Here is a 14274-nt window from a genome sequence, read left to right as displayed (position 1 = left end):
CTATGGAAAGAGCCCAGATGTCCATCAACAGATGAACGGATAAAGAAGATGTGGTATATATATACAATGGAATATTATGCAGCCATCAAAAAAATGAAATCTTGCCATTTGCAACGACGTGGATGGAACTGGGGGGTATTATGCTAAGCGAAATAAGTCAATCAGAGAAAGACAAGTATCATATGATCTCACTGATATGAGGAATTTGAGAAACAAGACAGAGGATCATAGGGGAAGGGAGGGAAAAATGAAACAAGATGAAAACAGAGAGGGAGATAAACCATAAGAGACTCTTAAGCATAGGAAACAAACTGAGGGTTGCTGGAGTGGAGGGGGGTGAGAGGGATGGGGTGGCTGGGTGATAGACACTGGGGAGGGTGTGTGCTATGGTGAGCACTGTGAATTGTGCAAGACTGATGAATCACAGACCTGTACCTCTGAAACAAATAATACATCATGTTAATAAAAAAATAAATACTGATAGACACACACACACAAAAATAATGTTGTGAGGTATTATTAACCAAATTTATATAAGAGGAAACAAATTTAGAGAGATTAAGCAAGTTGCTTGAGAACATGCAGTTAGTAAGTGATGGAGCTTGGAGTCAAGTGGGTCAACCCCCAGCTACACTCTTTACATTAAAACATACTGCCAATCATGCAAATTAGTGCAAACCAATGTGTAGACTGTAAAGGCCAAAATTATTCTCATTCTATTCTAAATACCACCAAAGATATGTTAGGGGCGCCTGGCTGGCTCAGTAGGAGGAGCACACAACTCTTGATCTTGGGCTCATGAGTTTGAGCCCCACATGGGGTGCAGAGATTATTTAAAAAATAAACTTAAAAAAAAAGATATGTTAAAGTGTTTGTGTTTTTCAGGTGGTGTACCAGAAATTAAGAATTCCAAAAAGTTATCATAGGATCTTGCATTATAAGAAATGGAAAGAGAGCTGAATAAAGTTCAGAGGAGAGGACTGCTATTTTGGGCTGGGACTTTCTGGGCAGCTTCACAGAGTTAAAAGAACTTAAAGTTATGGAGCTTAGAGAAAATGTCTTTGTCTAATAAGCAGAACAAGGGCTTGTGTAATAATATACAACTCAGCGTGGCTTAAATATTAAGGAAAATTTATCTCATATAACAAGAACTCCCAAAGTAAGATGACTTCTGGATTAACCTTATGCTCTAATCATCAAGGACCCATGATTTTTCCACCCACATGGTCTGCCCTTTTACTCTTAGTTTTCCTCATGGTTGCAAGAAAGCTGCTGCTTGAAATTAAATGCAGACATAACTGCATCCAGAAGAAACACAGGTACTGCTTCTTCCCATGAATTTATTTCTAAGACCAAAGACATATTTCCTAGCGTCCCCCAGCAGAGCAGACTTCCCTTCATGTTTCATTTGCCAGAAGATAAACACTGAGGCCTAAACCAATCACTGACAAAACAATGAGACTACCAAATTGGACTTAAGCCAATCAAGATTAACCCCTAGAATTGAGAACAGAGCCACTCCTCTGAACTTTTGGAGGAGGGGCGGACACCTCTAGAGAACCACAGTCCCGCCTTTAGGCAGAAGGTAGGGGAGCCATAAGGAGCAGGTAATTAGTGTGACAACCTTACACAAAGATAAGGAGATGCCAATGCTCTGGAAAGTTCACTATAGAAAGGGCTTCACAGAGTCCTAACGGGGACAGGGCTGGATCAATAGGTCAGAATGAGTATTTTCGGGACTACTTGTTGAAAATACCAAAAGAAGAAAGGAACAGATAAAAGAACTTATCTTTGGGCAAACGGAAAGATGTTATATTATCTCCTTCACGTGCCAGGAAAATGGGGTTAATTTCAAGGGATTTCAGCACAGTTTCTTTTTTTAAGATTTATTTATTTATTTGAGACAGAGAGAATGAGAGAGAGAGAGCACATGAGAGGGGGGAGGGTCAGAGGCAGAAGCAGGCTCCCTGCCGAGCAGGGAGCCCGATGCGGGACTCGATCCCCGGACTCCAGGATCATGACCTGAGCCAAAGGCAGTCGCTTAACCAACTGAGCCACCCAGGCGCCCGGGATTTCAGCACAGTTTCTATTCTGTCTGGATCAGCTCATTTTTTAATATTCCTTAAAATTGTGCCTAGTTTTTTCATTTTCAAAATTGTTCTAAACATCTGATATATTTCCAGCATTTTTCTTGTTCCTTTACTGTTGACTATGCCTTTCATGCATGGTTGATTATTTTCTGACCATCAGGCAAAGGGCTCCTCCAACCTGAAGAGGCAGAAATGAAGGGATGAAATGACAGACCTGGAGGAATAGGCCATCAGGTATAAACTCTAATATAGAAATAGACAAAAACAAAAGAGTTTTCCAAGTTTAGTCTTGCCAAGGGAAGAGATCTCTTCAAACTCAACAAAATCTCAAGGCCAGTAAGTATAGGAAGAAATATATTAATGACAGCAAATATTTATTGAGTATCTATGTTGTACCAAGCACTATACTAAGTACTTTTCATATATTAACTCATTCATTCCCCACAATGACCCCACAGAGAAGGTACAGAGTCTTCATCTGTAAAATGGGGATAACTAAGGCATGGAACAGTTAAATGACATTTCCAAGATCACACAAGTAGTAAGTGGTGGGTCCAAGATTCAAACTGGTATTTGGCTCAGACATCATTCTCTTTCCGTGATTGCCTCTTTATGAGAAGGTACTAATCGGACTAAAGTTTTGCCACAAATCAATAATAAAAACAATGCATATTTATTAAGTACTTCTTAAATGTCTGGCATTGTGCTAAGCACTTTCAAGCATCTAACATTTACTCTTCAGAGCAATTATGCAAGGTATTATTATTCCCATTTTGTAGGTAGAGAAACCAAGGTTAGAGAGAGTAAGCAATTATATACAAAATTACACAATGCATGACAGAGCCAGGATTCAAATTCAGATCTGAATACCTCCAAAGCCAATACCCTTACTTACGTAAACAGTGGAAATGAGCTTGCCAGTGAGGTGAATTAGCATTCAAAGACCAAAGAATACACAGACATTAAAGGCCAAGTATGTGCCAGTCACTGTGATAGGGACTTTTCATCATTTCACTTCACCTCCATTATTAATATTTTTCTAGGATTAGGTCTCACTTCTGAAAATTTGGGATCAGGTTAGGTATTAATTATTCTTGTCTAAAGATTCATAAAATACAGACTCTTAAAAAATATACAATTATTTTTTTAAAAAAGCTGTAAAGATTTAAAAAAAAAAAAAGAGAGAGAGAGAGAGAGCCCGAGGATGGTTGAGTCAGAAGACCTAGATTCCAGGGCACCTGGGTGGCTCAGTCGTTAAGCGTCTGCCTTCGGCTCAGGTCATGATCCCAGGGTCCTGGGATCGAGCCCCGCATCGGGCTCCCTGCCCCACGGGAAGCCTGCTTCTCCCTCTCCCACTCCCCCTGCTTGTGTTTCCTCTCTCGCTGTGTCTCTGTCAAATAAATAAATCTTAAAAAAAAAAAAAAAGAAGAAGACCTAGATTCCAGTCTCCTCTGAAAATAAACAGCAGTGCATTTTTGGGCAAGTTGATTTCTGGACTGTTCTTCATGTAAGAAGTGGCACAGGTTGACCTGAATGATTGTTTTAAAAACAAGACAGTCCTTTTAGGGATTTCTGCAATGTATGATTTAGGGAGAAAGCAGTTTCCTGGCTCCTGGTGGCTCATGAGTGTCAAAATCACTCAGCTCACAGAGTGAGACACAATAAAAGGGAGTTTTACTTCATCATCCTCTCCCTTGAGTCCTACTCACATGCCCACCTTACTATTGGGATTCCTATTCAACAGCTGTCATGAGGGCGGCATGCCCCTTCCAGGAAAAACAGGTTTCACTTAAATCAGACTATCCACTTGCACTATTTTCCTGTCATTCCCCTTCCCAATCTGCTCCCAACCCCACTGCTATCTCCTGGTGTCTGAACCCCATTCACCTTCCTTGATTGTTTTTCTTCAACCCCCTTTACAGATTTAGGCATTCAGCAAGAACTTATCAAGTGCTCACAGGGGATATCTAACAAGGGCTCTTTTCCTCTCTGTTTGGTTCTTTTAATCAAAAAGTCACCTTCTTTTTAAAAAAAACAAAAACAAAATGTGAGCATCTGCTGTTTATAGCCATCTTTCCCAAACATGCTTCATGATGGGAAATAGTTGGGTACTTATTCCAATTATTGATCTGTAGGACGTTCCCCTGAAGAATCTAGTTCAGAAGATCTACGGTGGGGCTTTGAGAATCTATGTTTTTCACAAATAACACCAGGTGTTCTTATTATCAGGCCAGTTTTAGAAAGACTCATATGAAGTAGAAGAAAGGAATCAGGCATTGTGAGTGTGATGTTAAAAAGTTTAATGTTGTTAAGTGTCTGCCTTCGGCTCAGGTTATGATCCCAGGGCCCTGGGATCGAGCCCCACATCGGGCTCCCTGTTCAGCAGGAAGCCTGCTTCTCCCTCTCCCACTCCCCCTGCTTGTGTTCCCTCTCTCACAGTGTCTCTCTCTGTCAAATAAATAAATAAAATCTTTTTAAAAAAACGTTTAATATTATAAAACCTTGGGAAGCTTATAATCTATTTGGGGAAACTAGATCCATAAACATAAAATAATGGTTGTCAATACAAGGTGGGATAAATAAGTGCATTAGACCATAAAAGTGTGTAAGACCAGAATAAATTCAGAGGGAGGAGAGAGTTCTGGGCTGAGCTCAGCAGACAGACTTGGGGTATGCTGCTGAAGACAAAAAGGATATGATTCAGTATGGAGAGTATGGAGAGAGGAGTGCATGGAATAGCAGAAATGTCAGAACACGGAGATGGGAGTCCAACTGGAGCAAAGGAAATGCAGAAGATAGCAATTGATAAATTCAAACTGAATCCTGTAGGGAATGGGGAACCATTCAAGATGTCTGAGCTAGGGGGCAACTGATGACAATGTTTTAGCAGGTGAATCTGGTTATCATGTTCATCAGTGGTTCAGAGGTTCTCACCTGGAGGGCCCAGCCCCACCCCACCCCAAAGTTTCTGATCCAGGGGGTCTGGGAATGAAGACTGAGAGTTTGCATTTCTAAAATGCTTCCAAGAAATACTGATGCTACTAGTCCAGGAACCACACAGTGAGAACCATGACTCCAAAGACAGATTAGCACAATAAAGAGGTGGGGATGGCTGAGTGCCAAGACAAGGGGGGTGGTCTTAAAATAGGAAAGAAGAGGAAGACATTATGAAAGAAACTGGTGTGTGGTGAGAATAGGTACACATAGGTAGAGCAGAAAAAAAGGGAGATAAAATTATTTAGAGTTAAAATTTATGTACCCCAAATAGCAAGCAAAAGAAAAGAATATTGGATTATAGGAAGAAGATGAAGAGTTCAGTCTGTCATAACAGAGTTGCTGCTTGGGTTGAATCCTTCTTGCTTTGTTGCATGTTGCCCCTGATCATACCAGCTGGTGAGGACAAAGTCAACGCCAAGATTGGTAAGACTACAAGGAAAGTGCTCTGGGCACTCACGGGATAAATTGGGTAATCAGTGGTTGACAATGTATTCCAACCTGACCTGACCCAGTTATCAAGTCTGTCCCTGGCTGAGCCCTGTAGCATTGTCTCAAATCAGTCATTTATGCAAACTTCCACCTAAACCAGAAAATCCTGCTTAGGACCAGAACAACTGTTGTCAGCATCACTCCACACCTACCTGGGGGCTGTGAACCTTGACTCACTAGGCCACTCCCAACTTCAGGGATGGGCAGCACTCTCCCTATCTTTTGTCCTTACCACAAGGGGCCCTTTCCAGCCCTACAGAGAATCTGGACCAGCCTCAGGGTATGAAGAGGAAGGAGCCTCCAGCCTGGGGTGGGGAGAATATCTGGTTATGACAGTCAGCCCATGGGGAGTCCTCACCAGACAGGGGAGCCAGGGATCCCCTCAGAGATAGCAACAGAGTGGGAAGAGAGGGCAGCACTCTGCATCCTGCCCTCACCAGCCTCCCAGAGCCTGGCGCACATGGGCACACTGCTTGCCCCTTGTGTTCTGTCAACACTTCCATGTACTTGCTCTACCATGGTTATCAATGAGAACTAGAAAGTCAATGCTAGGTCATCTGGGCTACAGCCAAAAAAAAATTATTCCTCCTCATTTCACAGGAGAGGAGAAACAGAAATAAGCACCTGAAGGACAGGGATTTCAGTTTACATTTATTTGAACATAGACATACTTCATCTAGGACCATGTATCATGTGATGCCTCTGTGGAAAGGCAAACCCCTAATTCTGTATGAAATCCTCTATCAGGGCCGCCTGGGTGGCTCAGTCGGTTAAGTGTCTGCCTTCAGCTCAGGTCATGATCCCGGGATCCTGGGATCAAGCTACAGTCAGGCTCCCCGCTCAGTGGGGAGTCTGCTTCTCCCCCTCCCTTTGCCCCTCCCCTCCACTCATTCTTTCTCAAATAAATAAATAAAATCTTAAAAAAAAAAAAATCCTCCCTGTCAGTCAAGGGCATGTCTGGAAAGTCTGCCTCTGTGAACATTCTTCATTCCTAAAATCCAAGTGTTGCAAAGTAGGTCACTTGGAATGGGTAGTAGCCATAAAGGACTTTTTTTTTTTTTTGAAAGAGTGAATAATTTTCAGTTTAATATTAATCTCCCTGAAGAAAACATAGAATATCTGCCAATCAAACAATATTCTAATAAGAAGAAAGATGTATCTGTACACATATAACCTGGTTCAACAAAGATCTTCTCTTTGTAGATCCAAACTCATGAATAGACCTAAACTGGAAATGCCTATTTTTCGTTCGTTATGGCTACATTTCCCATTTTACAAACAAACCTCTTTATTTATGGGAAGAGCTTCAGGGTTTCAGAATATCTTTAGTACAGGTTTCCTGATCCTGGAGCGGCAGCCTTCCCCTGCTGTCCATCAAATGACATCCACTTGCAGCTGCAGGGTATTCAGTAGGGCTACTCTCCCACTCCAGAGTTAAATACGTATAAAGACACATTGCACACAGGATAATCCTCTGGTAACCATACACGCCCTCCAATCTTACCAAACTATAATTTGCTTACTGTTCCCCAAATAAAATGTTCTAATCCCTATCTCTTTACCACTACCCTCCTCCCTTTTTTTCTCCCAGTTTCTCTCATCTGGAATTCTATATAAGGAATTTCTATCCAAACACTATCATTTCGAGGAGCAGCCAAAGCCCTATCTCTCTACTAAAGGACACAGTCTTCCCTGACTATTCTACCCTATGGTCATCTAGGCTCTGACCCTCTTTAACTTTCATCAGGCATTTGGCTCTAATCTTTTCCTGCCTAATTCTGTTAATTAGCTTTTCACAAGTTTTTGAGTTATCTTCCAATTAGATTGTAAGCTCCTTAAAGGCAGATTCCTATATTCTGGTTTTCGTATATTCCTCACACATCTACACAGTAGATACTCTGCATGTCCTGGTTTTGAAAAGTAACCTGGTCAATCCAAACTTGACCCAACATGTACATTTAGTGTTCTTTACAGATTTTTCTAGAACCATGTTCATACATCCTTTGAATAAACATGGATTTTCTGCTAGCACAATCAATTCTTGTGAGATTTTGATATCAGAACTCGTCAGCTGACTCTGTGTCCCAGCCACAAGACTGCAGTTGTTCATCCTGAGGGAACTCAACTTCGATGTCATAAACAAAATTCAGATCATCTTTCTTCTTCTGATTTTTCTCAAAAAGTTCATCCATGATGCTCTTTCTTTTAGCAAGTTTCTTTTCATCTAGTTTGTTCAGGTCTTCCTCAGGATCAATTGCTGTTTCCTGTTGAAATTTTTTTTTTTTTTAAAGATTTTATTTATTTATTTGACAGAGACAGAGATAGCGAGAGCAGGAACACAAGCAGTGTGAGGGGGAGAGGGAGAAGCAGGCTTCCCCCCGAGGAGGGAGTCCGATGTGGGACTCGATCCCAGGACCCCGGGATCATGACCTGAGCCGAAGGCAGACGCTTAACGACTGAGCCACCCAGGCGCCCTCCTGTTGAAATTTGTTCCATTTTCTCAACTAAACTTTGCCCCCAAAAGTAACCTCATAAAAAACCTGAATAACTTCTCTAGCTGCCTCAGGGACACTTGTTCAAGGTAATTCTTGTGTCATGGATGATTCTTTAATTTTTCAGCAGCTCTGTTGCAATCTGAAAACTTTGAAATTTTCAGACTGGCATGATGCATTGGCAACTTTCCCCTTCATTTCATTGTCATAGATTAAGAAAATAGCTGGAGGCTGGAACCTAATTCCAGTTCTTGGCAGTGCACATTATTCTCACACATATACTTCAGATAAATCAGAGGAAATCTGATGAAAATGTATTAGTCACATAATGACTTCCTGCTGGAGGTGGAGGTGGAGGTGGAGACGGAGCTCCCCGATATGACTCACAGGACTGCATCCGGGGTCGGGGGTCTCCATAAAGGACATTTTATTTTGTCTACCACTCTAGGGGTTACAGCAGTCCACTGGGCTAGCCAGTTTGCTGATATAGCTAACATTGTTTCTCTATAAGAAACATAATTCTTTCTTTCCAGGAAGAAAACTTTTATTCATGCATTCAAACAATATTTATCAAGGGTCAGCTATGGACCAGGCATTATATTAGGCACTGGGAATATAGCAGTGAACAAAACTAATAAAAAGCTTTGCATTCTGGCAGCTGGTATTATAATGGGGGGAGAGGGAGATAAGTAGTAAACAAAACAAAACAAAAACACACACAAATCAATTATAGAGAATGTTAGAAGGATGAACCCTACAAAAAACAATTAAGCAGCAAGGAAGAGGATTATGATGTAGAGGGGCAGGGGGATTATGATTTTAAATATGTTACTTAAGGAAGACCTCATTAGGAAAAATGACATTTGAATAAACACAAGAAGATGAGGAAACAAGCCTAGCGACTACTGAGGAGAAAGCATTCTAGAAGAAGGAACGGCAGCCCAAGGGCCATAAGGCAGGACTGTACCTACTATCTTCAAGATATGGCTACATACAGCAGGAGACCTACCCTTCAAAGACTTAGGCATTTACTCTGAATTAGAAGGGTGTCAGTTGGAAGTTATCGAGCAGAGGAGAAAAGTGCCCTCATATTGGAACAAATCACTCTGGGTGTCCTATAAAGAACAGAATATGTAGGGACAAGAGTGGAAGCAGAGAGAACAGTGAGGAAATGATTGCAATGACCCAAGGTGATGTATGTGTTGGTGGTGTGGACTGAATTCTAGATATCTCTTGAAAGAGGATTCAACAGAATTTTCTGGTTAGATAGTCTTAGTCTCCTCCTTAAAATATTGCTTAATTAAATCTACTCACAAAGATACTTGGTTGGCCACCACACATTAGGGATAGCTTAAATGTAAACCCAAATTTCAATCGCCAAATCTAATATCAAATTGCTGATAATTAAAAAAAAAATTTCATGATGGTATGATCTCTATTTATCTGTGGATTTATGTTATTAGCTACATTTTAGGACAAATATTAACTTCCATTTCCATTAATTCTGAATTATACACAAAATAAAAAATAGGGAAATATCCTTGTGCATTCACATCATAGGATATTACAAAGGAATCAAAACTGTATTTATAAAGGGTTTAAATGACTTAGGAAAATGCTTGAGAAAGGTAGGTGGAAAAATAAGAGTACAAAGTTATAAATATATTATCTCAATTATACAAATATGCCAAATGATAATAGTAATTAACTGATGTTAATGGGATTGGGAGTTATTTATGCTTCTTTCTATTGTACTTTTCAAATAGATTAAGGTGAGACTATTATTTTCCTTTGATAGTAACATTTAAAAAAAAACACTATGGCAAGATTCATCTATGGTTGCTTTCCATTTATCCAACAAGATGAAATGGAGGAGGCAATGTGCTAGGTTTATTGAGGCTGATCAGAGTCCCACTGAAGGCGAGAGAGGCAACATGCTAGAGTCTCCACAAATATGCTGCCCCAGCATCCCTAACCCTTCTCCAAAGGTGTCTCTGCACATCACCCCATTCTCCACCACCAAACTCCTATTAGATTTTTCTCCAGAGTAGAGCTAGCTAGTCCATCATGACTAATTATCATTTTCCTCATTTGCATATGTTTTTAAAAAAGATATTATAATATCCTTAAACTAAATGGAGACTGGAACAGAGTTTCTGTTGGATCCTCTGCTCCACTTGATGGAAAGCCAACTGTGTTCTTGCCTCTTGTAGTAGCAAGAATGTGAACAACCATCCACAACCACCTCATTTCACCTGTGACTACAGGGGCTTTCTGACCTTATTCTCTCAAATGTGCTAATTTAGTAGATTTCTAATAACAGCATAAAAATTAATTCCATATATAGATATATATGCCTCTACAAACAGCCAATATACATTATTACTTTACTAAAAAAACTAAGTAATGTAATTACTAATATACTTCTCTCTTCAATACAATATACTCTCTTTCTGGCAGTAAAAGGGGTAGAGCAGAGAGGAAGAAAGGAAGAAAATAAGAAGAGGAAGGGTGAAGAACCATGGAGAGCATCCCAAAGTTATATGTAACTACTCTGGGAAAATAGCATCAATTAAAAATCCTCCAAAATGTCTTGGCAGGAATAAACAGAATACTTTTATTCCCTGGGTCACTCAACACCTAGTAGTCCTAGGAACCCTTTAAATTTTACCCTGAGAGGGGTAAGAAGCTGTGCAACAGCCGGTAGCAGGGAAGTGAAGTGATCTTATTTGCATTTTGAAAAAATTACTCTGGCCACAGTGAGGAGGATGGACCAAGGGGGATGTGGAATGACCTGTGTAGGAAACTGAGCTTCACACTGGTATTGAATCAAGTAAGTCAGAATTACTTTACTCTAAAAACTGTCAGCAGTTAGGGGGAAGAGACTTTGAAATGCTTTCTTCCCTCTCAGAAATTTTCAGTTTAAGTGTGAGAGGATCTTCCAAAAGGATGTGGGGGCAGGAGCAGGTAATGAAAAACCTTGATGAAATTGTAACTTATTTTATGAAAAATAACAGGTACATATTTCAGAGCCTAATTCTTTCTTATCCCAGAGTCCTGGGATCAAGTCCCACATGGGGCTCCTTGCTCAGTGGGGAGCCTGCTCTCCCCCTGCTTGTGCATGCTCGCTCTCTATGACAAATAAATAAAAAAATCTTTAAAAAACAAAACAAATTTTCATTATTTAAAACTACTGATATCTTTCAGGGTTACTTGTTACTGTGGCAAAACCTAACCTGATTGGTACTAATACTGGTTTAAGGTAATAGCAAATGCTGGTGTGAAAGTTAAAAGGAAATCTCATTTAGAATGGAGTCAGGAGGTTCCCAGTGGGAGCTCTTATGCCCTAACATGTCAATTACAGATCCAACAGGAAGAGATGGACCTTGCCCTTGGACACTATTTTGCTATCTCAGTAGAAGGAAGAAAAGCTTTGCCGGGCAACAGCTCAGCCAATGAAAATCCACTATACTTCAAACTGCCACTTTAATACAATGGAATTTTCATTTATATCAGACTTCCTAATGTTCCCCTTTCCTAATCTTTAAGTGTTCCTCTGCTTTGTTCTGTGACTTGCCTCCAGTTCTGCAGTAGCTTGCTTGTTCCAGATTGCAATTCTCTGCTATTCCCAAATAAACCCAGCTTTTGCTAGTAAAATAACCAGCAGTTTTATTTTTTAAGGTTAACGCTGGCTTCCTCTGGAATTTCCAATAATTGAGACCAAACAAATCAGAGATCATAAACAAAGACTAACAAATTCACAAGAAGTGTAAAGAGTAAACATTGCAAGCCTGAGACTGATATCCTTAAAAAGGTCTGCTTGGAAGATTTCCTTTGGCCAGAGTCTAGGAACTCAGATTTCTGGAGGATTCCCAGCATTTCCTAAATAATGAGTGGCTTCCAGTGCACTGGAGTACAAACATTGTGGTTTAAGATAAATACCTGCTTTCCTTCTGGGAGCCTAAAATTTGGGTACATGTTAGGTAAAGGGTGAGTACATGACCAGCACCCCAAAACATCCAGAGTGACAAGTCTCTAATGAGCTTCTGTGGTAGACAACATTTTGTGGGTATCATCACAACTTCCTGCTAGGAAATTAAGTGCATCCTTTGTGAGTCACTGGGAAAGGACACTTGGAAGCTTGTGGCTTGTTTCCTGCAGACTTTGCTTCAGGCACCTTTTTCCCTTTGCTGATTTTGCTTTACATCCTTTCACTGATAATAAATCATCACCACGAGTGTAACTGAATCCTCTGAATTCTCCTAGCTAATCATCAAACTTGGGGGGTGGTCTTAGAGACCTCCAACACGGTAAGAAACCAATGGCAGGGTCAGAAGAGAAAACAAAAAGAGATTTCAATTAAAAAATTTCAAGTACTGGAATTGCAAATATGGAATACAAAATTACTCCATGTAAAATGACTAAAGAGATAAATGATAAAATCACACATTTGAGGAAGAAAATAACCACCAAGGAAGAACAGGTAGGTTTGAAAAACAACCAAATGAAATTTCTAAAAATGAAAAAATTTAAAGATAATAGCTGAGAATTTTTCAGAATCAAGAAGATATATGATTCCATTGACTTGGAAAGCATATTATATACCAAAGAGGATTAAAAACAAAACAAAATCAATGATAAGACATATTTTGGTGAAATAGCAGATCACAGAGCTTCAGATCTTAAAAGTAGTCAGAGGGCGCCTGGGTGGCTCAGTTGGTTAGGCGACTGCCTTCGGCTCAGGTCATGATCCTGGAGTCCCTGGATCGAGTCCCGCATCGGGCTCCCTGCTTGGCATGGAGTCTGCTTCTCCCTCTTACCCTCCCCCCTCTCATGTGCTGTCTCTCATTCTCTCTCTCTCAAATAAATAAATAAAATCTTAAAAAAAAAAAAAAAAGTAGTCAGAGGAAAAAGACAGATCACTTATATAGAAATAAAAGATGGACAGACCCTGAAAAAACAATCTCATGAAAATGAGTGATTTTTCAAATAAGCAAGAAGATTTTCACTGTCAATGGATCTTTGCTAAAGGAAATTTTCCAAAAAGCATACTTCAAAGAGAGGAAATCCTCTCAAAAGTTAATTTGAGATACAAGGAATTTATAAAATGGCAAATGTTTCTGTGAATCTAAATAAGTACTTCTGTATAAAATGATAATAGTAATCTGTGGGATTATAATAGGATAAAACTAAAATACACCATAATTGTCATACAAGTTGTACTAATGTAGTTAAAATATATTAAAATCTTTGGTTGAGATATTTGTTTAACTTGATTCTTTGTCAAGTTAAATAACTCGGTAAAATTTAAGAATAATTACTAAAAACAAACAAAAAACCCCCAGAACGCTAAACCTTTTAAGCCATCAGAGGGAAAATTATAGAAAAGAAAAACAAACACAAAACTAAAAAAAAAAAAAAAAAAAAAAAAAGAGGGGAGGAGCAAGCAAAGAATAAAGGAAGAATACAAGTGGATTAAGTAGAAATGCAAATATAGGAGGGTAGAAACAAATTTACTATAATCATAACAAATATTAATAGATTAAACTTGTCAGGTAAAAGAGACAAATTACCAGTGATTGGATATAAAGTAAAATTCAGGTATGTTATTTACAAGGGATATTCCTAAAAGGCCACAGAAAAGTTGAATTATAGGGGCACCTGGGTGGCTCAGTGGGTTAAGCGTCTGTCTTGGGCTTGGGTCATGATCCCAGGGTCCTGGGATCAAGCCCCGCATCGGGCTCCCTGCTCAGTGGGGAGTCTGCTTCTCTCTCTCCCTCTCCCTCTGTGCGTATGCCCTATCTCTCTAGATCTCACTGTCTCTCAAATAAATAAAATCCAAAAAAAAAAAAGAAAGAAAAAAAAATCATTGGAATTAAAAAAAAGTTGAATTTTAATTACACTCACACACCAGGGAACTATTAACCAAGAGAAATCAGAAAACGCCACATTTAGAAGAAATAAATACATATTTAGAAATTAAGAAGATCCTTATGAAATGGTAAACATGATACTTAACCAGGAAGATAAAAAAATTCTAAGTTTGCATGTACCTAGTGAAATAGCCTCAAAATATATAAGGCAAAAATAAACATAATTTAGCAACCAAAAGGTGGTATTTTAAACATATTTATATATTGTCATGCTAACTTGATAGCTTGTCCCTTATTTAAGAGTATTTTATTGTTCTAGGAAACATGTAATAA

General features: G+C 39.4%; 1 pseudogene; it reads right to left on the bottom strand.

Annotated features, from left to right (window-relative positions):
• Positions 1-6781: 6781 nt before the first annotated feature.
• On the bottom strand, positions 6782-8565 carry LOC123836457 (centrosomal protein of 19 kDa-like; annotated as a pseudogene).
• Between the last annotated feature and the right edge of the window lie 5709 nt (positions 8566-14274).

The sequence above is a fragment of the Mirounga angustirostris genome, unplaced genomic scaffold (genome assembly GCF_029215605.1).
Source record: "Mirounga angustirostris isolate CCGP_5_RB_7025 unplaced genomic scaffold, mMirAng1.0.hap1 SCAF_8, whole genome shotgun sequence".
Taxonomy (NCBI): domain Eukaryota; kingdom Metazoa; phylum Chordata; class Mammalia; order Carnivora; family Phocidae; genus Mirounga; species Mirounga angustirostris.
This window is presented reverse-complemented; position numbering and strand designations above follow the sequence as displayed.